The sequence below is a fragment of the Nerophis lumbriciformis genome, linkage group LG34, assembly GCF_033978685.3.
Source record: "Nerophis lumbriciformis linkage group LG34, RoL_Nlum_v2.1, whole genome shotgun sequence".
NCBI classification, from domain to species: Eukaryota; Metazoa; Chordata; class Actinopteri; order Syngnathiformes; family Syngnathidae; genus Nerophis; species Nerophis lumbriciformis.
Window position 1 is genome coordinate 24,234,806 of NC_084581.2, and position 25,090 is coordinate 24,259,895.

The 25,090-nt window shown below is 38.0% G+C and overlaps 1 protein-coding gene and 10 non-coding genes across 12 annotated transcripts in view; 1 reads left to right on the plus strand and 10 right to left on the minus strand.

The window, feature by feature from the left end:
• The window catches only part of meis2b (Meis homeobox 2b), a 113,817-nt gene extending 112,600 nt beyond the window's left edge, over positions 1-1,217 (plus strand). For both annotated transcript variants that reach the window (XM_061929181.2, XM_061929182.2), the window contains exon 13: positions 160-1,217. The gene's annotated coding sequence lies outside the window, so the exon portion shown is untranslated. The remainder of the gene's footprint in view (positions 1-159) is intronic.
• Positions 1,218-13,070: 11,853 nt separating this feature from the next.
• On the minus strand, positions 13,071-13,142 carry trnag-ucc (transfer RNA glycine (anticodon UCC)). Its single transcript has one exon. It is a non-coding gene; the product is annotated as a tRNA-Gly (tRNA).
• Positions 13,143-18,674: 5,532 nt separating this feature from the next.
• Positions 18,675-18,746, minus strand: trnag-ucc (transfer RNA glycine (anticodon UCC)). The gene has a single exon. It is a non-coding gene; the product is annotated as a tRNA-Gly (tRNA).
• A 697-nt stretch (positions 18,747-19,443) lies between these two features.
• trnag-ucc (transfer RNA glycine (anticodon UCC)) lies at positions 19,444-19,515 on the minus strand. The gene has a single exon. It is a non-coding gene; the product is annotated as a tRNA-Gly (tRNA).
• Positions 19,516-20,110: 595 nt separating this feature from the next.
• Positions 20,111-20,182, minus strand: trnag-ucc (transfer RNA glycine (anticodon UCC)). Its single transcript has one exon. It is a non-coding gene; the product is annotated as a tRNA-Gly (tRNA).
• Positions 20,183-20,539: 357 nt separating this feature from the next.
• On the minus strand, positions 20,540-20,611 carry trnag-ucc (transfer RNA glycine (anticodon UCC)). Its single transcript has one exon. It is a non-coding gene; the product is annotated as a tRNA-Gly (tRNA).
• A 360-nt stretch (positions 20,612-20,971) lies between these two features.
• trnag-ucc (transfer RNA glycine (anticodon UCC)) lies at positions 20,972-21,043 on the minus strand. Its single transcript has one exon. It is a non-coding gene; the product is annotated as a tRNA-Gly (tRNA).
• Positions 21,044-21,403: 360 nt separating this feature from the next.
• Positions 21,404-21,475, minus strand: trnar-ucu (transfer RNA arginine (anticodon UCU)). The gene has a single exon. It is a non-coding gene; the product is annotated as a tRNA-Arg (tRNA).
• Positions 21,476-22,268: 793 nt separating this feature from the next.
• trnag-ucc (transfer RNA glycine (anticodon UCC)) lies at positions 22,269-22,340 on the minus strand. The gene has a single exon. It is a non-coding gene; the product is annotated as a tRNA-Gly (tRNA).
• A 596-nt stretch (positions 22,341-22,936) lies between these two features.
• On the minus strand, positions 22,937-23,008 carry trnag-ucc (transfer RNA glycine (anticodon UCC)). The gene has a single exon. It is a non-coding gene; the product is annotated as a tRNA-Gly (tRNA).
• Positions 23,009-23,365: 357 nt separating this feature from the next.
• On the minus strand, positions 23,366-23,437 carry trnag-ucc (transfer RNA glycine (anticodon UCC)). The gene has a single exon. It is a non-coding gene; the product is annotated as a tRNA-Gly (tRNA).
• Between the last annotated feature and the right edge of the window lie 1,653 nt (positions 23,438-25,090).

The following is a 25,090-nucleotide window of genomic DNA, read 5'->3' on the forward strand; positions in this document are numbered from 1 at the left end:
TATAATAAAGTGGCCCTTGCATCGTTTGATGTATGTGACACCCTGTCATATACTGCATATATGGAATGTATTATGTTGTCGCTGTATTTATATTTATATTTCTGTTTTTGTTTTTTTTTACAATTCCCAAGTAATTTTCCGTCCGCTTTCTGCATGCAGGCTTCCATGGTCGGCTCAGGGACGTTCTTCATGCAGCTGCCAATCATACCTACGTGACCACCCTCACGCCCCCCGTCGTCTCTGTTGCCCTGTGGCTGCACACACGTATCGAGAGGTCAAACCATCCATGTCCACTTCAAGAACACTGAAAGACTGTTGACTGTTGAACTCCTATGGGGAAAAAAAGAGACTTCATTCAGAGGAGAACAGTCATCTCCTACTCCTACTTAAATTATTTATTTATTTTTATACCACACTGCTCCTTATTTTTCCTTTCTTTTTGTCGGTCTCATCTTAACGAGAAGCTTTACCACCAAACCAGGACAACAGCAAGGGTGTTCAAAGTGCGGCCCCCGGGTGACATTTGCAGCTCTTTGGTTGTCTCGTCCAGAAATACCATTAAAGACAAACATTAGATATTATTAGGGCCACATTATCATCAATTTCATGATAACAACATGGAGATGTAGCTTTTTAATGTATAATATTTCACTTTTTACAATTAATTTCTGTGTTTCATTAACAGAAAGGTGAAATATATAAAACATTCTTCATTTTTTTGTATGCCACCCTCCATGGAAAATGTTTGAACACACCTTATGTACACACGTACGCACAAACACACACATACACACTATGGGATATGTTTGACATTGGAATTGTTGTGCTGTATATATTTGTGCTTGTTTCTTTTGTATATTGCTCTAATTCCCTTGCATTTTCTTTTTGTATGTGTCTCTAGTAAAACATAAATCTTGTGTTTTAATGAATACAAAAACACAGCGTGGGAAAGTCTGTACTAAGCCCACAATGTTTAAATGTTTGTTTTTTTTGTTTCACTGCTAACGTATTCCGTCAAGGCGCCAGCTTTTCGTACTTGAATGACTCTCCTTGGACGCACCGCCGGTGCAGACCGCTGTAGTAAATATTATGAATAATATATTTGAATTTACTTTCTCTCTGACACGGATGGACTCTTTTTTTTTTTTGGATCTCTCAGTTTTGTTCCCGAATTGTGAAGCTGTGCGTCAAAAAAGCGCACAGCCTAATAAAATCAACTCAATGCAGAAAACATGTGTTTGACTTGAACACATTTTATTTTATTTTTTTAAATGTTTTAATTTTTGTTTTGTTTTCAGTTACAATTTAAAAAAAACAAACAAACAACTAAATTACTTAAATATTGAACCGTCGTCCTTCCTCTCAATTTTTACGCGAAGGGAAAGTCACGTGACTGACCCGGAAATTAGCCTAAATCAGGGGTGCTCACACTTTTTCTGCAGGCGAGCTACTTTTCAATTGATCAAGTCGTGGGGATCTACCTCATTCATATATATAATTTATATTTACTTATTTATGAAACATATGTTTTTGTTAACAAGTTAAAGGTGTTTAATGATAATACAAGCATGTTTAACACATACAGTTAATATTGTTAATAAATTAAAGGTGTTTAATGAAAATACAAGTTTGTTTATTACATATAGTTAATATTGTTAACAAGTTAAAGGTGATTAATGATAATACAAGCATGTTTAACACATATAGTTAATATTGTTAAGTTAAAGGTGTTTAAAGATAATGCAAACATGTTTAACACATATAGTTAATATTGTTAACAAGTTAAAGATGTTTAGTGATAATGCAAGCATGTTTAACACATATAGTTAATATTGTTAATAAATTAAAGGTGTTTAATGATAATACAAGAATGTTTAACACATAGTTAATATTGTTAACAAGTTAAAGGTGTTTAAAGATAATACAAGCATGTTTAACACATATAGTTAATATTGTTAACAAGTTAAAGGTGTTTAAAGATAATACAAGCATGTTTAACACTTATAGTTAATATTGGTAATAAGTTAAAGGTGTTTAAAGATAAAACAAGCATGTTTAACCCATATAGTTAATATTGTTAATAAGTTAAAGGTGTTTAAAGATAATACAAGCATGTTTAACACATATAGATTCCTTTCTTTCATGAAGACAAGAATATAAGTTGGTGTATTACCTGATTCTGATGACTTGCATTGATTGGAATCAGACAGTAGTGCTAATAAGGTCCGTATTTTCGAATGGAGGAGAAAAAAAGTCCTCCTTTCTGTCCAATACCACATGAAAGTGGTTGGTTTTTGGCATTTTATTTATCCAGCTTCCGTACTCCTTTGTATACACTTTACAAGAAATACATTGTTGGCAAACTCCGTAGCTTGCTAGCTTGTGCACGCCAGCTTTCTGAGACTCTTATTTTGGTAGCGCAGGCAGGAGGAAGTAGCGCTTTTATTGTGCAACTGTGCAGTCGGTCTTTGGAGTTGACGACAGGTACGGCGCCAGAGTCTGTTGAAATAAAGTGTTTCTCGCCTTCCAGTCGGTAATTTTAAGGAGCTGGCAGCAGCCAGCGTCATCTCAGAAGACCCTCGGGTGCCGTGAATGTCAATCAAGTGACGAAATTGACGTCATAGTGAAGATATATGATCGCTCATTTTTAGGACTATTTTTTAATGGCTGGCTAGTGATCGACTGACACACCCTCCGAGATCGACCGGTAGCTCGCGATCGACGTAATGAGCACCCCTGGCCTAAATGATGTCAGGTAAACGATCTCGTTTTTCCTCTTTTTTTTGCCATTACAGCTATTTAAAACCATTTAACATTTCTAATGCTTTTGATAGAATGTCAAATATTACAAGTCAAAGGGACAAGCGGTAGGAAATGGATGGCTGGAACTGTTTATCAATGAATTCGCAGCACACAAGCTAGCAAAACAAAACAAAAAAAAGCTTAGTCACAATAGCAACAATGCTTAATTACACTCAATAAATGTCACTGTCTCAATGGTTTAGCATATAAATGTTCTTTGTTCAATTAATTTGTACTACATTTAATTGAGGAATGAACAATGTGACATATACATTATGTAACAAATCCAGCTTTCACATCAATTATGCTGTATTAGTACAGTATTAAATATGTTACATTAAATGTTTACATTTGCACAATTCAACACGAGCTTGTTTGCGACAATTACCAATAGTTTATTTTATTTTATTATTTTTAATTCAGTGGGGAAAAAAAATCAGATTTAGGACAAATATTAAACGTCTTCCATGTTCAGGCTAAGGACCAAATGTGGCCTAAATCAATGCTTTTAAATATGATAATAAAGGAATGGGATGTGGGAAAAGAGGTTTTGTATTAAAGATGGAGAGGTCTCTCGTGGGTGTTGGAGGAAAAAGAAGAGGTGACGTATTTGTGTTTGGGTTCGATAGCAGACGTGATTGCAGTGGTGTGTTATTGGATTGCTCGTGACAGACATGATGGATGCGCCTTCACTAATTCTAACATGTTGCGGCTTTTTTCTTTGTGCGCCTGCGCGTGTTTCATTCAATGTCCATGTGTGCGTGGGTGTTTCATTTGACGTGTGGGTGTGCGCGTTTCATTTCGTGTGTGAGAGACGTGACCAAAAAAAAAAAGAAAAACAATGTCGGCGTGGTGTTTTTCGTTCCCCCATTTTCAAAAAACACGACAATATGTTTTTAAACGTTGTTTGGTTGCTTTTGTGCGGCAAAGGAAATATAATATTACACATGCTGAGCGCAGAGGAGGTCATTTATCAGTGTCACGCCGCAGCGTGTCCTCATTGCACCCACGACCCAGGGAGAATAGAAACACGCTGATAAATATTCATTTTACATGGCAACAATAAATAGAAGCGAATACAAAATTGTTTTCAATAAGTAAAAAAAAAACGAATTATTATTCTCACCGCATACGTTAATATTTATTGTCACATCTCACGATTATTTGTATTTTAATTGTAACACGTATTATGTATTATATATTGATTGTAATTAACATTAGCCAACTCTTATTGTAATGTCATATTAAATTGTTATTTCAATTCTGACTTTAAGCAACAATAATTACATTGATAAAATACCGCAGGATAAACATTGAGGGTTTAAAAACAATAAATTCCCCCTAAAACATCAAATGAATATTAGCCGAATAAAAATATTTTAATTTTCTTTTAAATGTAAACTTCAACCCATTATTTTGCTTTATAAAAAAAAAGAAAAAGTAATACGTCACGTTTTAATTCAATTTATGAACGAAATATTACATCCTATTCCGCGCGAGTGCTTGCGTGCGCGTAAGCGCCAACAGGCCTAATTGCTTCTCTTGTGCAGACAAGATAAATGCGTTGTGAAAGCTGCCGGAAACGCGCGCCTGTGCGTATGAAATATAGGTCAGCTGCAACAACACTCGACCAAACACTCATGCACGAATATTAAAGTGTTTACAAATATGAATGTACAAATATTAATGCGCACAAACTTGACTTTAAACTGCATCTTGTAGTTTTTTTTTGCAGCAAGATAGAAGAACTAAAAATAACGTGATGATGATAAAAATAATATGTCTCAATAATACTCAGTGTATTTATTTGTTTACAATATGCGGAGGGCCAATAGAAAACCCGACGCGGGCCGACAACGCCCTCCTCCACCCCAGCCGTACACAAGAAGAAAATATTAAAATACACCTGAAATAATTATCCTAAAATGATTAAATAAATAATAAAATAAATGAAGTATATATTACAAATGTATAGAGACTTTTATTAAATGTGGTGATCTTTTCACATGTTATTTATTCACCTAACTTTCCATTTTTATTTCATAAAATGGAAATATTTACATTAAATGCTGTATAGTTTAAGTGTAGAATGGAAATAATAATTCATTTTTATGAAATTAAATATATGAATAAATACATTGCGCATTATGTGAAAGATTGTTACATATTATTTTTTTTTGGAAAAGTGACTCTTGTATTTTTTTATTATTATTAGCCTTTATTTAACCAGGTAAAATCCCATTGAGATCAAAGATCTCTTTTCCAAGGGAGACCTGGCCAAGAGGGCAGCAGCAAGGTTACATTAAAAACAGTAAACAAATACATAAAACATCACATTTACAACATTAAAACTTGCTCACATGACACATGTGCATACAGACAAGGTAGACTGCAGTCCTTTCACAGAAGCTTTAAACTCATTCAGCGTAACTAGGGTTTGAAGTTTAATGTTCGATTGTAGGTTATTCCAAGCCTTCGGTGCTGAAAACCTAAATGCTTTCTTGCCCAGTTCAGTTCTTACTTTGGGGACAACAAATTGCAGAACATCCATTGAACGAAGATTGTGACTTCCTTGTTTCTTTGTTAAAAGACAAGACAGATAAGATGGAGTGATACCCAGAATGGTTTTGTAGATGAAAACATACCAATGATTGAGGCGTCGAGCACATAAAGATGTCCAGTTAACCATTGAGTATAACAAACAATGGTGAGTAAGGGGAGCGCAGTTGGTGATGAATCTCAGTGCCCCGTGGTACACACTATCCAGCTTGTGGAGACAACCAGCAGCAGCATTCATGTACAACACATCTCCATAGTCAATAATAGGTAAAAAGGTTGTTTCCACCAATTTCTGTTTCACAGTAAAAGAAAAGCAAGACTTGTTTCTATAATAAAACCCCAGTAAAAGTTTCAGTTTTTTTTACAACATACTGAATGTGCTCCTTAAAACTCAAGTGGTCATCAATTAAAAATCCTAAATATTAAAAAGCAGATACTAACATAATTTGTTGCCCATTTCTTGTTAAAATGTTCTCACACAGTGATGATCTTACAGTTTTTGATGTGGTAAAGAGCATACACTTTGTTTTCTCTGCATTTAAAACCATTCATACTATACATTTGTATAGTATGAATGTAAAGATTATATAAACAGCATTTGTATTTTACTGTGCAGGTGGCCTCACATGCAAGAGTCAATGTGAAAAAAATATATTTTTTATATCATGGCAACAAAACGCTGTAAATATTTAATTTATTCTTCTTGACTGACAAGAACTGGGGAACATGTTAAATACAAAAAACATATATATAACAATGTTAATAACAATAAAGGTCCATGGCTATATTTGTCGGTGTGCTGCATGGCTAAACCTGCATTACAAAAGGTGTAAAAAAAATATTTCAATCCCTCGATGGGCTCAAACTAAGTACCTTTAAAAAACAAGAACAGTGACATACAATTAAATGCCAAAGCTACATGTTAACCAATCAGACGCTTGCAGGTGCTCTATAGTCCGGACAAATATAGGCACACACTACGTAGTTATTTGAAAATATGTATTTTAGACTTCGTTTTATTTGAATTATAATTTTTTTCAAACAATTTTTTATGTGTTTTTTTAATTGTGATGTATTATGTATCATTTTGTCATGATTTAATTATGAATTAGGTGTGTTTTGTATAATATCGTATATGTGCATATTACATGTCCAGTCTTGTAGTTTCTGATCAAGACACAAAAACAATAACAATCATGTCATAACAACATGGATTTCAGTAAAGGTTAATTATTTCCGGGCTGACCATGGTAAATAGATTCCCATGGAGTAGGAATTATTAATTATAACTACAATATTTTCTTTGCTCAAGCATAAAAAAAACAACTTGTGTTTACAACCTTCTAAGCACAGTCTTTAACATTATGAGAGCCCTTCAAACATGAAGCAACCTTTACACTCCTTTAATCCTAATGCCTGCTGAGCCTGAGCCAATCAGGGTCCACGATATTGGACCTTGTGCTGTTATTGGTTTTGGCTCATCTAGTGGCAAATGCTAGTGTAGTATACAGTGCTACTGAAAGTATTCACAGTACTTCACTTTTTTTATGTTACAGCCTTATTCCAAAATGGAATAAATACATTTTTGTCCTGAAAATTCTACACACAATATCCCATAATGACAATGTGCAAGTTTTTTTTTCATGTATTAAAATTAAAAAACTAAACACAAATTCACATGTACATAAGTATTTACAGCTTATGCTCAATACCGTATTTTCTGGACCATCGGGCGCACCGGATTATAATGAGCGGGTCTATTCAACTTTTTTTTCATACAAAAGGTGCACCGGATTATAAGGCGCATTAAATGTGTCATATTAGGATTTTTTTCTGAATTTAAAACATTTCCTTGTGGTGTACATAACATGTAATTGTAGTTATTTGGTCAAAATGTTGCATAGATTATGTTTTACAGATCATCTTCAAGACGCTTCAGGATGCGCCGTTTTGTGGGCGATCTTATTTACGTGGCTCACCTTCGACAGCATCTTCTCCCAGTCATTTTTGTTGTAGCGGTGTAGCGTGCAAGGACGGGAGTGGAAGAAGTGTCAAAAGATGGAGCTAACTATTTTAATGACATTCAGACTTTACTTCAATCAATAACGGAGCAGCATCTTCTCATCCGTGGCTCACTAGTGCAACAAAGCTGGAAATGTGTCCCGTGAAAAACAGTCCGACCGGAACTCTCTAATAACTAAAATTACGTGGGTGAATTATGTAAACCCACTACACTGGTCGTTTTTAGCGCTTGCATAGCGAGATACAAGTTAAAACTACTTTATATTAGAAATGGCAACAGCAGAGGATGAATGTCCCATAACAAGAAGATAGTGAAAAAGAAGACGCTTATCGACTACGGTGTCAGCACGGACTACGGCATCGGCGCGGCAGTGGCGGATCTGCGCACATTTTCTGGACTTATGCAGATCTCAAATACACATCAGCAGTTACCAGAAGGTAAGAAAAGTTGGTTTTGCATAATATTCTGAAACTAAAGCCAGATAATATGTCTCCTAATGAGTGCCATTTTGCGGTCCTTATACACACAGCATAGTACTACTTAGGGATGTCCGATAATGGCTTTTTGCTGATATCCGATATTCCGATATTGTCCAACTCTTTAATTACCGATACCGATATCAACCGATGGGTTAGGGTTAGGGTTAGGGTTAGGGTTAGGGTTAGGGTTAGGGTTAGGGTTAGGGTTAGGGTTAGGGTTACCCTAACCCTAATTGGCAGCAATTACAGCCTCACTACCTTCACGCCATGTCCGGTCCAAGTTCACTTGCATCTCGGGAAAACAACCAGGGTTAGGGTTGATATCGGGGTTAGGGTTAGGGTTAGGGTTAGGGTTAGGGTTACCCTAACCCTAACCCTAACCCTAACCCTAACCCTAACCCCGATATCAACCCTAACCCTGGTTGTTTTCCCGAGATAGGGTTAGGGTTACCCTAACCCTAACCCTAACCCTAACCCTAACCCTAGGGTTAGGGTAACCCTAACCCTAACCCTAACCCTAACCCTAACCCTAACCCTAACCCTAACCCCGATATCAACCCTAACCCTGGTTGTTTTCCCGAGATAGGGTTAGGGTTACCCTAACCCTAACCCTAACCCTAACCCTAACCCTAACCCCGATATCAACCCTAACCCTGGTTGTTTTCCCGAGATGCAAGTGAACTTGGACCGGACATGGCGTGAAGGTAGTGACATCTTTTACTTTAAACACTCAAAAGGAACAAACAAAAGGCGCTCACAGCGGAGGTACAAACGTGGCTATGAAAATAAAACACTCGCACGAAGGCAGAACTATGGAAAAAAACAAAACTTGCAAACTATGGCCTGAATAAAGAGAACTTACCTGGAACGAGAAAAGGACATGAAAAAGAGCAGCATGGATATCAACAAGGGTGTGTAGAGTGTGATGTCGCCAGAAAGACAGCCTGGCAACTGGAAGCTTAAATAATAGTGACATGATTAGTGACAGCAAGTGCGTGACTCAAAATGTGACAACGTGAGACAGGTGCGTGACATGAGGATGTGAATCAGGTGAAACTAATGGTTGCTATGGTGACAAAACAAACAAAAGTGCACAAAAAGTCCAAAAACAAAAACCGAACATGACTAAAACAAAACATGATCACACTGACATGACACATACTAAAACATTTTGACAGAGTTTTGAGTGTAATGTTCTTTATTTTCAATGAAACATTTAAAGTTTTGGTGTTGTTTACTGGCGTCATATTGCAGTCTAGACATATCTGTTATGTGTGACACACTTATCATTACACCATGTGCCAAATAAAATTGCTTCGAGGTCGGTAAGCACAACCAGAATTACTCCATACATTAGGCGCACCGGGTTATAAAGCGCACTGTCGATTTTTGAGAAAATGAAAGGATTTCAAGTGCGACTTACAGTCCGAAAAACATGGTACTTTGTTTATGCACCTTTGGCAGCAATTACAGCCTCAAGTCTTTTTGAATACAGTCCCACAAGTTTGGCACACCTATTTTGGGACAGTTTCGCCCATTCCTCTTTGCTCATTCCTTTTGCAGCCCCTCTCAAGCTCCATCAGGTTGGATGCAAAGTGTTGTTTTTGGGATGTCTCTGTACATTGCTGCATTCATCTTAGTCTAGTCAGAGAGGTGACCAAGAACCCGGTGGTCACTCTGTCGGAGCTACAGCATTCCTCTCTGGAGAGAGGAGAACCTTCCAGAAGGACAACCATCGCTGCAGCAATCCAACAATTAAGCCTGTGTGGTAGAGTGGCCAGACAGAAGCCATTCCTTTGTAAAAAAAATTCCCAAAATGCATCTGAAGTACTCTAATACAATGAAAACTAAATGTTCTGGTCTCATTAACCAAAGATTGAACTATTTGGTGTGAAGGCCAGGCGTCATGTTTGGAGGAAACCAGGCACCGCTTATCATCAGGACAATACCATCCCTGCAGTGAAGCATAGTGGTGCCAGCATCATGCTGTGGGGATGTTTTTCAGCAGCAGGAACTGGGAGATTGGTCAGGATAGAGGGAAAGATGAATGCAACAATGTATAGAGACACTCTGGATGAAAATCAATCCCCCCAATCCAATCTGATGGAGTTTGAGAGGTGCTGCAAATTGGAATGAGGTGAAACTGCTCATAAACAGGTGTGCTAAGTTTGTGGCATTGTATTCAAAAATAATAGACTGTAATTGCTGCCTAAGCATCAACAATGTATTGAGCAAAGGCTGTGAATGTTTATGTACATATGATTTTTACTTTGTCATCATGGGGTATTGTGTGTAGAATTCTGAGGACAAACATGAATTTATTTCATTGTGAAATAAGGCTGTGGAAAAAGTGAAGTGCTGTAAATACTTTGCTGATGTACTGCATAGTAAGTTCATTTATTCATTTTTATGCTTAAACATGCTCAATTTAAGCCAAAAATACAGATAATATGTTAAAAAGAAAACTAATTACAGTTGTAACAGAGTGACTTTAAAGCACCACGTGGATGGCATTACTCTTCTAATTCATTTTCAAAGAGACAAAAAAATAATAATAACCATAAAACAGCCAGCATTAATTACAGGCCGAACATGAAATGTTTGCATGGTGTCCCTGAAGTGCGGACAATGTGTTCAACAACACTTTATTAGATTATTGACAACAAAGCTCATATAGCCTATTAAGCAAAGGTTACACAATTCACCTGAACTTCATGCAATAACTGACATTATTGACAATACTTGTATTATTATGTAATGTAGAGCATTTACCTTGAAGACCGGACTTCTACGATACTTCCTTCCAGTTGCTTTTCTGTCAAACACACCAAAAGAAGTGTTTCTGTAGGTTCAATGTACAATTCCATCCATCCATCCATTTTCTACCGTTTATCCCTTTCGGGCCGCGGGGGGTGCTGGAGCCTATCTAAGCTACAATCGAGCGGAAGGCGGGGTACGCCCTGGACAAGTCGCCATCTCATCGCAGGGCCAACACAGATAGACAGACAACATTCACACTCTAGGGCCAATTTTAGTGTTGCCAATCTATCCCCAAATAGTTGAAACAAGTTTAGATTGGTTTATAACGTTTGTAATGGGGAATATGTCCTGTATTCATGTTAGCAATTAAATAGCTACCCTTTAACATGCTATTTGGTAGCCAGGGATTAACAACGCCAGGTGCTAGCTAGCATTTGGCATGTGAGATGCTAGCTTCAATTGGCACAATCTTTTTTCTCCAAGAAATTATAAGTATCACAAGCCCGTGAGTATATCCTAGTCATTTATTTGGGGTGTAACGATTTGTTTGTACAACGATTCAATTTCAATTATTATTTGACTATGATTTAGGAACATTATTAGTTTGTTCAGAACAATATGATCTGAAAGGTTTCAGTGAGTTGAAATCGATTCAGTAACTTTTTAACCAAAGAAAAAAAAAATCAACCAGTGGGACTGTGAAATAAATAGTGGATACTGGACTCTGCAGATGAGTTTCCTACATTCCTGTTAGTTCTTGGGAATTAGGTAAGAAATAATTATGGATACAAACAAGTGAGTAAACAAAAAATAATGGCCAATGCATTCATATTTGAATAAACTGAAACCAACACTATAGGTTGAATTAACAAGAGGAAACATTTTCTGCTCACATTTTCACCATTCAAGAAATGTTCAATAAAAGTACAGTCCTCAACATTTTAACAGTAGATTTACCTGCTACTTCTGCTGTTGTTTTTCAACATAAAATTAACCATAGGAAATGGTCTCTTATGTCTGGGTTTTTTGCTGATCAGTAGTTAAATAACAACTTTCAACTGACTGGACGTTGCCAAAATATAGCAAGGGATACATTGGCCGGGAATCAAACCCAGGTCAATTGTTTGGAAGGCAGCTATGCTAACCACTATACCCATCCATCCATCCATTTTTTACTGCTTGTCCCTTTTGGGGTCGCGGGGGGTCGTTGGAGCCTATCTCAGCTGCATTCGGGCGGAAGGCGGGGTACACCCTGGACAAGTCGCCACCTCATCGCAGGGCCAACACAGATAGACAGACAACATTCACACTCACATTCACACACTAAGGCCAATTATCCCCAGGTGCATGTCTTTGGAGGTGGGAGGAAGCCGGAGTACCCGGAAGGAACACACGCAGTCACGGGGAGAACATGCATACTCCATACAGAAAGATCCCGAGCCCGGGATTGAACTCAGGACTACTCAGGACCCTCGTAGTGTGAGGCAGATGCACTAACCCCTCCTCCACCGTGCTGCCTACCCCACTATAACACCAATGCCTACTTCTTGGGTAACATTTGCTTTGACATTTTGAAAACTGAACTAAACCTTTAAAAATTAGTTATAATCTCAAAGTTGGTGTCAAAGCCCGGTTAACTTTTATCAAGTCAGCTATGCAATCCACTATACCACCAATGCTTGGTTTATGGTTTACTTTGACCTGGAAATTCAGATAATGGAAAAAAAACATTAAAAATTAGCTGGAATCTCAGTGTTGTTTGCTTATCAATGGTTGAGTAACAACTTTCAACAGACTGGAAGTTGCCAAAATAACTCAAGCCATGCATTGGCTGGGAATCAAAACCGGGTCAACTGATTGGAAGGCAGCTATGCTAGCCACTATACCACCAATGCTTAGTCCTTGGATAAGTTTTGCCTTGAAATTCTAAAATCTAAAATAATGTCTGGGTTTTTTGCTGATCAATAGTTGAGTCACAACTTTCATCTGACTGGACGTTGGTAAAATAACAAAAACTTAAAAAAAAGCTTTGAAAATTAGCTGTAATCTATTGGTTGTTTTCTGATCAATGGTTGCGTAACAACTTTTCAATGGACTGGACAATTCCAAAACAGTTCCAACCAACCATGGGCCAGGGCCAAGGGACATTGGCTGCTATCTCTGTTTTTTTTGCTGATCAATGGTTAAGTAACAACTTTCAACGGACTGGACAATTCCAAAACAGTTTCACCATGCAATGGCGAGGTATCCATTCCGGTCAATTTCTTGGAAGTCGGCTATGCAATCCACTATACCACCAATGCTTGGTTTATGGTGTACTTTGACCTGGAAATTCAGAAAATGTAAACAAACCATTAAAAATTACCTGGAATCTCAGTATTGATTGCTTATCAATAGTTAAATAACAACTTTCAACTGACTAGACGTTGCCAAAATACCACAAGTCATGCACTGGCTGGGAATCGAACCCAGGGCAACTGCTTGGAAGGCAGCTACGCTAACCACTATAACACCAATGCTTAGTCTTTGAATAATTTTTGCCTTGAAATTCTAAAATCTAAAATAAACCATTTGAAATTGACTGCTATTTCTGTTTTTTTTTTGCTGATCAATAGTTAAGTAACGGCAACTTGTCTAGCAGTGACGTGCGGTGAGGTTCATGGCTGGTGAGGCACTGACTTCATCACAGTCAGATTTACAAACATATGAACCCTAAAGAGTATCTTATACACCATTTGATTGGCAGCAGTTAACGGGTTGTGTTTAAAAGCTCATACCAGCATTCTTCCCTGCTTGGCACTGAGCATCAAGGGTTGGAATTGGGGGATAAATCACCAAAAATGATTCCAGGGCGCGGCGCTGCTGCTGCCCACTGCTCCCCTCACCTCGCAAGGGGTGATCAAGGGGATGGGTCAAATGCAGAGGACAAATTTCACCACACCTAGTGTGTGTGACAATCATTGCTACTTTACTTGACTTTAACTTTACACATACAAACTGTAGCACACAAAAAAGCACATTTAATAAAAAAAACATTATTATGGTCTTACCTTTACTTATAAATGAAGTCCATGCACCGCTGTTGTGCCGGATAATGCATCCCCGGCGTAGAATGCACCCCCTGATGGGAATGTTATATCAACTAAAGCCCACACTTAAAGTTTCCATGTGCAAGATTGAATCTATTTAAAAAAGTTATTTAATAAGAAGCCAAAAAGTGCAAAAAGAATACTTTTCGTGTTGAAGGAGTTGTGAATGAATGAAATATGAAATCCGTGCTGCAGTCTGCAGGTGTACCTAATGTTGTGGCCCAGCAGCGACTGCAGCACGGATTTATATATCAGTCATTCACAACTCCTCCAACACCTCTGTTTGCTGAATGTATAGATCAAATACAAATCTGACAAATAGGAATGAGTTTGGACAACTACACGCCTGAGGTGGGACCAAGTCATTGCTTTGCAAGTCACAAGTAAGTCTCAAGTCTTTGCCCTCAAGTCTCGAGTCAAGTTCCGAGTCAAGACAGGCAAGTCCCGAGTCTAGTCCAAAGTCAAGACTGGAAAGTCTCAAGTCAAATCCCAAGTCCTGCATTTTGAGTTTCGAGTCCTTTCAAGTCCTTTTAACCACAGACTAATATAGTTACACAAATTGTGTATGTTTTAAAAAGCTGTATTTATTTATTAAAAAAGTGGATTTGAAATTGCAGGAAAAAAAATAGTGCTGACATTGCACTTCATAATAGCACTATTAACCAGTCATTTTAAACATTGAACTCATTCCTTTACAGAATAAACACATTTGCAAAAACAAGTGCAACTGTACTTATTTGTACAAAAGTGTTAACATTGTATTTCCATGGCATATTGCATTGTAACTAGTTCCACAGCAGTTTATATCCTGTTCTTATCTTATCTCATTGATCTCATCTCATACTGTATGTGTGTTGATGTGTGCGTACACATGAAAAACATAACAAATACATGAACATAACAATGAACAGAGTTGTACTTTTTAGATGTCAGTGCCCTATGCAATATGTACACATATTCTTAATATAGTATACATTTTAACTGACCTTTATTTGACTATGTTTGTCTTTTTGTAGGTGGCTAAAATAGGCGGTGCTGCTGACCGCCGTCTAACGTTACGTTACTGTGTGTGATACATTGACTAACGCAATGTTATGTGTAGGTACTTCATGCAACCCTGCTTAAAAAAATCACTTGACAAAAAGTATGAATAAGGTAGCAAACGGCAGTGGACGCAACACATTGCCGTGTTTGCAATGACGTTATAACCATAGACATCTTATAAGTAGACACAGCATTGATTGCTGTGACGTGAGCAATTTGGCCGGCATCTTGAAGTGGTGATGAGGAGCCGGCGAGCAGCCTAAACTGACAGTTGACAGGTAGAAAACAAAGATGTCGGGCTGGTGTTCAGCGTTTTCCTGTTCAAATGAGCGGACTGTTGAAAATAGGAATCAGGGGATTACTTTTCACAAGTAAGATTTAACATTAACGTACTATTGGTTGTATTTTATGAAAATAATATTACCACAGAGTTGAGAAGGAGCAAAGATCTTCAATATTTGTATGTGAAAATCACAAATAAATCTTCTGGGGGAGGATGACCCTCCTACAGGCGTTTGGTTTACAAACTTTCAGCCCCACCTAAAACAAAATTCACCAGCTGCCACAGATTATGATCTATTCTCATTTTAGGCAAAATATAAGACAATACTTTCTTAACAGTATAATTGTAACCAGGAATAAGTCTTCAAGTAACAATATTCAAATACTAACATTGTTGGGCAAGACAGTATTTGGTTTTATTCTGAATCCAGTGAAACAGATTGGTGGTTTTAGCTGATATAAAGACTTTCAGGTGTTTATATATGTTTAAGTATTTGGCAGACGCTTTTATCCAAAGCGACAAACATAAAAAATACATGTATAACAATCACTGCAAACATTATCATTTAAGGGAAGAATGTAATACAAAATATCAATACAATGTGTCAAGACAGAATAAACTCTGCTGCTGCAGCAACAGAGATACAGTCTATAGGTCCCTAAGATATATAGATATCTAATGTATTCATACATTGTTTATGTATGATATACGCATGTATATATAACCTAATCATATAGTTTCTTCAATTTAAAAATAGCTGACCGATTTTTCCCCCTTCTCTGGGATTATATTCCCAGGTTTGATCTCGGACGTCTGATCACTTATAGCGTATAAGAATATTCTATCACTGTTAAGCAAACTATGAATAATAAAACACGCCAGAACATGTGTCCGTTATCATATCTACACGTATGACAAAAAAGCGCGTGAAAATCAGTGGTATTAAGTGAGGTAAAATGAATGAAATGCGCTGACAGTTCATTGTTCCTGCCAAATGAATTGCGCTGAGTGGAGCGGATCACCACTCCAAGATGGCGGCCCCGCGTCTCGTCTGCGCCAGTAGGCAGTAGTGCCCGATGCTGCGTCTACTTATAAGATGGTTATAACGTTAGCAGTGAGTTTGCAGCCTCACTGATTTAACTACACAGCAAATAAAAGTCACGTTACTTAGCCAATAAACGTTATTTTACATTCAAAACTTACCCTTCTTTGTGCAACTTCAAATGTCGAACAAAGTTGGAAGTTGTTGCGTCTCCGTCTGTAATATTCGAACTGCGTGATTTGCATACGGCAATTAGTTTTTTGTTGACCAAGTCATAGTTTTTATACCCGAACGAAACCAACTTTGGCATAATTGTTTCTCACTGGCACGTTGTTTGACAACTTGTTCATTGTTCTCCTGCAATTTGATTGGATGAACGCTGTGTGATGAAAACAACGTAGATCTAATTTGATTGGCTATTGTACTGAGAGCACACACGCTGACAGGAACAACACGCTGATAGACACACAAGTACAAAATGAAAGATACGGAGCGCTCCCAAATAACTTTTTAATCGTTGGGTTTTGGGGAAAGTAGCAAGTCATGTCAAGTCAAAAAGCTCAAGTCCAAGTGAAGTCACAAGTCATTGATGTTAAAGTCTAAGTCGAGTTGCAAGTCTCTTTACATTTTGTCAAGTCGAGTCTAAAGTCATCAAATTCATGACTCGAGTCTGACTCGAGTCCAAGTCATGTGACTCGAGTTCACACCTCTGCTACACGCACACGTCAAGAAATGCAGTGTACCTCGCATCGAGGATGCCCTCGTACTCTGCCAGCTGTCGCATGAAACTTGCGTTCGGTCGTGTGATGCTCCTCTTTTCCTTGACAAAGTTGTATGCCTTCTCTAGCAACCAGCCGAACTCTTTCATTGCATAAGCAATGACTGTGGAGTCGGATCAGCTGATGCCCATCCGTGCTGCAGTCTGCAGGTGTACCTAATGTTGTGGCCCAGCAGTCATTCACAACTCCTCCAACACGAACATTATTGTTTCTGCACTTTTTAGTTGATATAACACTCCCGTCAGGAGGTGCATTCTACGGCGGGGGTGCATTATCCGGCACAACCCTACCACCAGGAGGCGGGATTACTACGTGCCTCACACAGTGCGTCTTCGCAGCCGTTTTATGATTGCTCAGCACAAGAAATACGTTACACACATACAGTTGTTGACAAAATACACTGTACATTATATACCTCGGCTAACTAAACTATGGAAATGTATAATATAATTCATATAGCAATACGGTCTCACTGCACAGCAGGCCAGCAGTTAGCCGAGTCATTGCGCAATCCATGGTGAGGCTCAACTCAGTGACGTGCCTCAACTGGCTGCTGACTCACCGCAAGTCTCTTCTCAGTATTTGAACGGCAAATGTGAAAAATCAGCGATTTTGAATAAAAATAATCTAAAACTGGTGAAGTTAAATGGAAAATAATATTATGGTATAATCACTGGATACATATAACAATTTAATGATTTTTTTTTCTTTTTACATTTTTTTTCTTTCCATGATGGCACGTGAGGCCCCGCCTCACCTGCCTCCCCTGACTGCACGTCACTGTTGTCTAGGGTATATCGATTGCATGGCTCGGTCTATGCTCAACTTTTATCAGTCAGCTATGCTATCCACGGTACCACCAATGATTGGTTTATGGTTTACTTTGACCTGCAAATTCAGAAAATGTAAACAAATCATTACAAATTAGCTGGAATCTCAGTGTTGTTTGCTTATCAATGGTTGAGTAACAACTTTCAACAAACTGGACGTTGCCAAAATAACTAAAGCCATGCATTGGCTGGGAGTCAAAACCGGGTCTACTTTTCGGAAGGCAACTATGCTAGCCACTATACACAAATGCTTGGTTCTCAGATATTTTTTCACTTGAAATTCTAAAATAAACCATTGGAAATTGGCTGTTGTCTCTGGGTTTTTTGCTGATCAATAGTTAAATAACAACTTTCAACTGACTAGACGTTGCCAAAGTACCGCATGTCATGCATTGGCCAGAAATCGAACCCAGGTCAACTGCTTGGAAGGTAGCTATGCTAACCACTACACCACCAATGCTTAGTCCTTGCATAATTTTTGCACTGGAAATTCTAAAATCAAAAATAAACCATTTGAAATTGACTGCTTTTTACGGTTTTTTTGCTGATCAATAGTTAAATAATCTTGAAATTCTAAAATCTCAAATAAATTCTGGGATTTTTGCTGATCAAAAGTTGAGTAACAACTTTCATCTGACTGGACTTTGGTAAAATAACAAAAACTTAAATAAAGCTTTGAAAATTAGTTGTAATCAATTGGTTGTTTTCTGATCAATAGTTGAGTAACAACTTTTCAATGGACTGGAAAATTCCAAAACAGTTCCAACCAACCATGGGCCAGGTGTCAAACCCTGCTCAACTTTCATCAGTCAGCTATGCCATCCACCATACCACCAATGCTTGGTTTATGGTTTACTTTGACCTGGAAATTCAGAAAATGTGAACAAACCATTAAAAATGAGCTGGAATATATGTGTTGTTTGCTTATCAATGGTTGAGTAACAACTTTCAACAGACTGGACATTGCCACAATAACTCGAGCCATGCATTGGCTGGGAATCTAACCCAGCTCAACTGCTTGGAAGGCAGCTATGCTAACCACTATACCACCAATGCCTGGTCATTTAACAATTTCTTCCTTGAAATTTTAAAATTTATAACACACCTCAACCTTTTTGTAGTTGCGGACCGGACAACGCTTGAAAATTTGTTCCACGGACCGGGCGGGGGTTGGGTGGGATTGGGGTGGTTATTATTATTTATTTTATTTTTTTTAATTTAAAATGTATTTCTTTTTATAAACAAATACAATCATTTGTGCTTATGGACTGTATCCCTGCAGACTGTATTGATCTATATTGATATATAATGTATATATTGTGCTTTTTATGTTAATTTAATAAAAATAAAAATAAAATAAAAATAAAAATCATAACATTATTTTTTTTATTTTATTTCTTGTGTGGCCCAATACCAATCCGCCCGGTGGTTGGGGATGACTGCCATAGGACATAAGTCTGCTATCTCTGGGTTTTTTGCTGATCAATGGTTAAGTAGCAACTTTCAACGGACTGGACTATTCCAAAACATTTTCACCATGCAATGGCGAGGTATCAATACCGGTCAACTTCTTAGAAGTCGGCTATGCAATCCACTATACCACCAATGCTTGGTTTATAGTTTACTTTGACCTGGAAATTCAGAAAATGTAAACAAACTATTAAAAATGAGCTGAAATATAAGTGTTGTTTGCTTATCAATGGTTGAGTAACAACTTTCAACAGACTGGACATTGCCAAAACAACTCGAGCCATGCATTGGCTGGGAATCGAACCCAGGTCAACTGCTTGGAAGGCAGCTATGCTAACCACTATACCACCAATGCCTGGGCATTTTAAAAATTTCTGCCTTAAAATTTTAAAATGTATAATACACCATAGGCCATTGTCTGGTATCGCTGGTTTTTTTGCTGATCAATGGTTAAGTAGCAACTTTCAACAAATTGGACAATTCCAAAACATTTTCACCATGCAATGGCGAGGTATCAATACTTGTCAACTTCTTAGAAGTCGGCTATGCAATCCACTATACCACCAATGCTTGTTTTATAGTTTTCTTTGACCTGGAAATTCAGAAAATGTAAACAAACCATTAAAAATTAGCTGGAATCTCAGTGTTGTTTGCTTATCAATGGTTGAGTAACAACTTTCAATAGACTGGACGTTGCCAAAATAACTCAAGCCCTGCATTGGCTGGGAGTCAAAACCCAAGTCAACTGCTCGGAAGGCAGCTATGCTAACGACTATAGCCTTAATGGTTAGTCCTTAAATACTTGTTTGCCTTGAAATTGTAAAGTCTAAAATAAACCACTGGGCATTGGCTGCAATCTCTGGTTTATTTTGCTGATCAATAGTTAAATACCAGCAACTTAACCAGGTTATACCCCGCCAGACTGGACATTGCCTAAATACAGCAAATCATGCATTGGCTGGGAACCGAACCCAGGTCAACTGCTTGGAAGGCAGCTATGCTAACCACTAAACCACCAATGCCATGTCATTGTATAACTTCTGCCTTAAATTTGTTTAATCTATTATATGCCATAGGACATTGGCTACTATCTCCGGGGTTTTGCTGATCAATGCTTAAGTAGCAACTTTCAACAGACTGGACTATTCCAAAACAGTTTCACCATGCAATGGCTAGGTATCAATACCGGTCAACTTCTTGGAAGTCAGCTATGCAATCCACTATACCACCAATGCTTGGTTTATGGTTTACTTTGACCTGGAAATTCAGAAAATGTAAACAAACTATTAAAAATGAGCTGAAATATAAGTGTTGTTTGCTTATCAATGGTTGAGTAACAACTTTCAACAAACTGGACATTGCCAAAACAACTCTAGCCATGCATTGGCTGGGAATCGAACCCAGGTCAACTGCTTGGAAGGCAGCTATGCTAACCACTATACCACCAATGCCTGGTCGTTTAAAATATTTCTGCCATGAAATTTTAAAATGTATAATACACCCATAGGACATTGTCTGCTATCTCTGGGTTTTTTGCTGATCAATGGTTAAGTAGCAACTTTCAACGGACTGGACAATTCCAAAACATTTTCACCATGCAATGGCGAGGTATCAATACTGGTCAACTTCTTAGAAATCGGCTATGCAATCCACTATACCAACAATGCTTGGTTAATGGTTTACTTTGACCTGGAAATTCAGAAAATGTAAACAAACTATTAAAAATGAGCTGAAATAAAAGTGTTGTTTGCTTATCAATTGTTGAGTAACAACTTTCAACAGACTGGACATTGCCAAAACAACTCAAGCCATGCATTGGCTGGGAATCGAACCCAGGTCAACTGCTTGGAAGGCAGCTATGCTAACCACTATTCCACCAATGCCTGGTCATTTAATAAATGTCTGCCTTGAAATTTTAAAATGTATAATACACCCATTGGACATTGGCTGCTATCTCTGGGTTTTTTGCTGATCAATGCTTAAGTAGCAACTTTCAACAGACTGGACTATTCCAAAACAGTTTGACCATGCAATGGCTAGGTATCAATACCGGTCAACTTCTTGGAAGTCAGCTATGCAATCCACTATACCACCAATGCTTGGTTTTTGGTTTACTTTGACCTGGAAATTCAGAAAATGTAAACAAACTATTAAAAATGAGCTGAAATATAAGTGTTGTTTGCTTATCAATGGTTGAGTAACAACTTTCAACAGACTGGACATTGCCAAAACAACTCTAGCCGTGCATTGGCTGGGAATCAAACCCAGGTCAACTGCTTAGAAGGTAGCTATGCTAACCACTATACTACCAATGCCTGGTCATTTAAAAGAATACTGCCTTGAAATTTTAAAATGTATAATACACCCATAGGACATTGTCTGCTATCTCTGGTGTTTTTTGCTGATCAATGGTTAAGTAGCAACTTTCAACGGACTGGACAATTCCAAAACATTTTCACCATGCAATGGCGAGGTATCAATACTGGTCAACTTCTTAGAAGTCGGCTAGGCAATCCACTATACCACCAATGCTTGGTTTATAGTTTACTTTGACCTGGAAATTCAGAAAATGTAAACAAACCATTAACAATTAGCTGGAATCTCAGTGTTGTTTGCTTATCAATGGTTGAGTAACAACTTTCAACAAACTGGACATTGCCAAAACAACTCGAGCCATGCATTGGCTGGGAATCAAAACCAGGTCAATTGCTTGGAAGTAAGCTATGCTAACCACTATACCACCAATGCCTGGTCATTTAATAAATGTCTGCTTTGAAATTTTATAATGTATAATACACCCAAAGGACATTGTCTGCTATCTCTGGGTTTTTTGCTGATCGATGGTTAAGTAGCAACTTTCAGCGGACTGGACAATACCAAAACATTTTCACCATGCAATGGCGAGGTAGCAATACTGGTCAACTTCTTAGAAGTCGGCTATGCAATCCACTATACCACCAATGCTTGGTTTATAGTTTACTTTGACCTGGAAATTCAGAAAATGTAAACAAACTATTAAAAATGAGCTGAAATATAAGTGTTGTTTGCTTATCAATGGTTGAGTTACAACTTTCAACAGACTGGACATTGCCAAAACAACTCGAGCCATGCATTGGCTGGGAATCAAACCCAGGTCAACTGCTTGGAAGGCAACTATGCTAACCACTATACCACCAATGCCTGGTCGTTTAAAATATATCTGCCTTGAAATTTTAAAATGTATAATACACACATAGGACATTGTCTGCTATCTCTGGGTTTTTTGCTGATCAATGGTTAAGTAGCAACTTTCAACGGACTGAACAATTCCAAAACATTTTCACCATGCAATGGCGAGGTATCAATACTGGTCAACTTCTTAGAAGTCGGCTAGGCAATCCACTATACCACCAATGCTTGGTTTATAGTTTACTTTGACCTGGAAATTCAGAAAATGTAAACAAACCATTAACAATTAGCTGGAATCTCAGTGTTGTTTGCTTATCAATGGTTGAGTAACAACTTTCAATAGACTGGACCTTGCCAAAATAACTCAAGCCATGCATTGGCTGGGAGTCAAAACCCAAGACAACTGCTCGGAAGGCAGCTATGCTAACCACTCTAGCCCCAATGGTTAGTCCTTAAATACTTGTTTGCCTTGAAATTGTAAAGTCTAAAATAAACCACTGGGCATTGGCTGCAATCTCTGGTTTATTTTGCTGATCAATTGTTAAATACCAGCAACTTAACCAGGTTATACCCCGCCAGACTGGACATTGCCTAAATACAGCAAGTCATGCATTGGCTGGGAACCGAACCCAGGTCAACTGCTTGGAAGGCAGCTATGCTAACCACTAAACCACCAATGCCATGTCATTGTATAACTTCTGCCTTAAATTTGTTTAATCTATTATATGCCATAGGACATTGGCTGCTATCTCCGGGGTTTTGCTGATCAATGCTTAAGTAGCAACTTTCAACAGACTGGACTATTCCAAAACAGTTTCACCATGCAATGGCTAGGTATCAATACCGGTCAATTTCTTGGAAGTCAGCTATGCAATCCACTATACCACCAATGCTTGGTTTATGGTTTACTTTGACCTGGAAATTCAGAAAATGTAAACAAACTATTAAAAATGAGCTGAAATATAAGTGTTGTTTGCTTATCAATGGTTGAGTAACAACTTTCAACAAACTGGACATTGCCAAAACAACTCTAGCCATGCATTGGCTGGGAATCGAACCCAGGTCAACTGCTTGGAAGGCAGCTATGCTAACCACTATACCACCAATGCCTGGTCGTTTAAAATATTTCTGCCTTGAAATTTTAAAATGTATAATACACACATAGGACATTGTCTGCTATCTCTGGGTTTTTTGCTGATCAATGGTTAGGTAGCAACTTTCAACGGACTGGACAATTCCAAAACATTTTCACCATGCAATGGCGAGGTATCAATACTGGTCAACTTCTTAGAAGTCGGCTATGCAATCCACTATACTACCAATGCTTGTTTTATAGTTTACTTTGACCTGGAAATTCAGAAAATGTAAACAAACCATTAATAATTAGCTGGAATCTCAGTGTTGTTTGCTTATCAATGGTTGAGTAACAACTTTCAATAGACTGGACGTTGCCAAAATAACTCAAGCCCTGCATTGGCGGGGAGTCAAAACCGGGTCTACTTCTTGGAAGGCAGCTATGCTAACCACTATAGCCACAATGGTTAGTCCTTAAATACTTGTTTGCCTTGAAATTGTAAAGTCTAAAATAATCCACTGGACATTGGCTGCAATCTCTGGTTTATTTTGCTGATCAATAGTTAAATAACAGCAACTTGTCCAGGTTATACCCCGCCAGACTAGACATTGCCTAAATACAGCAAGTCATGCATTGGCTGGGAACCGAACCCAGGTCAACTGCTTGGAAGGAAGCTATGCTAACCACTAAACCACCAATGCCATGTCATTGTATAACTTCTGCCTTAAATTTGTTTAATCTATAATACACCATGGGACATTGGCTGCTATCTCTGGGTTTTTTGCTGATCAATGCTTAAGTAGCAACTTTCAACAGACTGGACTATTCCAAAACAGTTTCACCATGCAATGGCGAGGTATCAATACTGGTCAACTTCTTAGAAGTCGGCTAGGCAATCCACTATACCAACAATGCTTGGTTTATAGTTTACTTTGACCTGGAAATTCAGAATATGTAAACAAACCATTAATAATTAGCTGGAATCTCAGTGTTGTTTGCTTATCAATGGTTGAGTAACAACTTTCAATAGACTGGACGTTGCCAAAATAACTCAAGCCATGCATTGGCTGGGAGTCAAAACCCAAGACAACTGCTCGGAAGGCAGCTATGCTAACCACTATTGCCCCAATGGTTAGTCCTTAAATACTTGTTTGCCTTGAAATTGTAAAGTCTAAAATAATCCACTGGACATTGGCTGCAATCTCTGGTTTATTTTGCTGATCAATAGTTAAATACCAGCAACTTAATCAGGTTATACCCCGCCAGACTGGACATTGCCTAAATACAGCAAGTCATGCATTGGCTGGGAACCGAACCCTAGTAAACTGCTTGGAAGGAAGCTATGCTAACCACTAAACCACCAATGCCATGTCATTGTATAACTTCTGCCTTAAATTTGTTTAATCTATAATACACCATGGGACATTGGCTGCTATCTCTGGGTTTTTTGCTGATCAATGCTTAAGTAGCAACTTTCAACAGACTGGACTATTCCAAAACAGTTTCACCATGCAATGGCGAGGTATCAATACTGGTCAACTTCTTGGAAGTCGGCTATACAATCCACTATACCAACAATGCTTGGTTAATGGTTTACTTTGACCTGGAAATTCAGAAAATGTTAACAAACTATTAAAAATGAGCTGAAATAAAAGTGTTGTTTGCTTATCAATGGTTGAGTAACAAC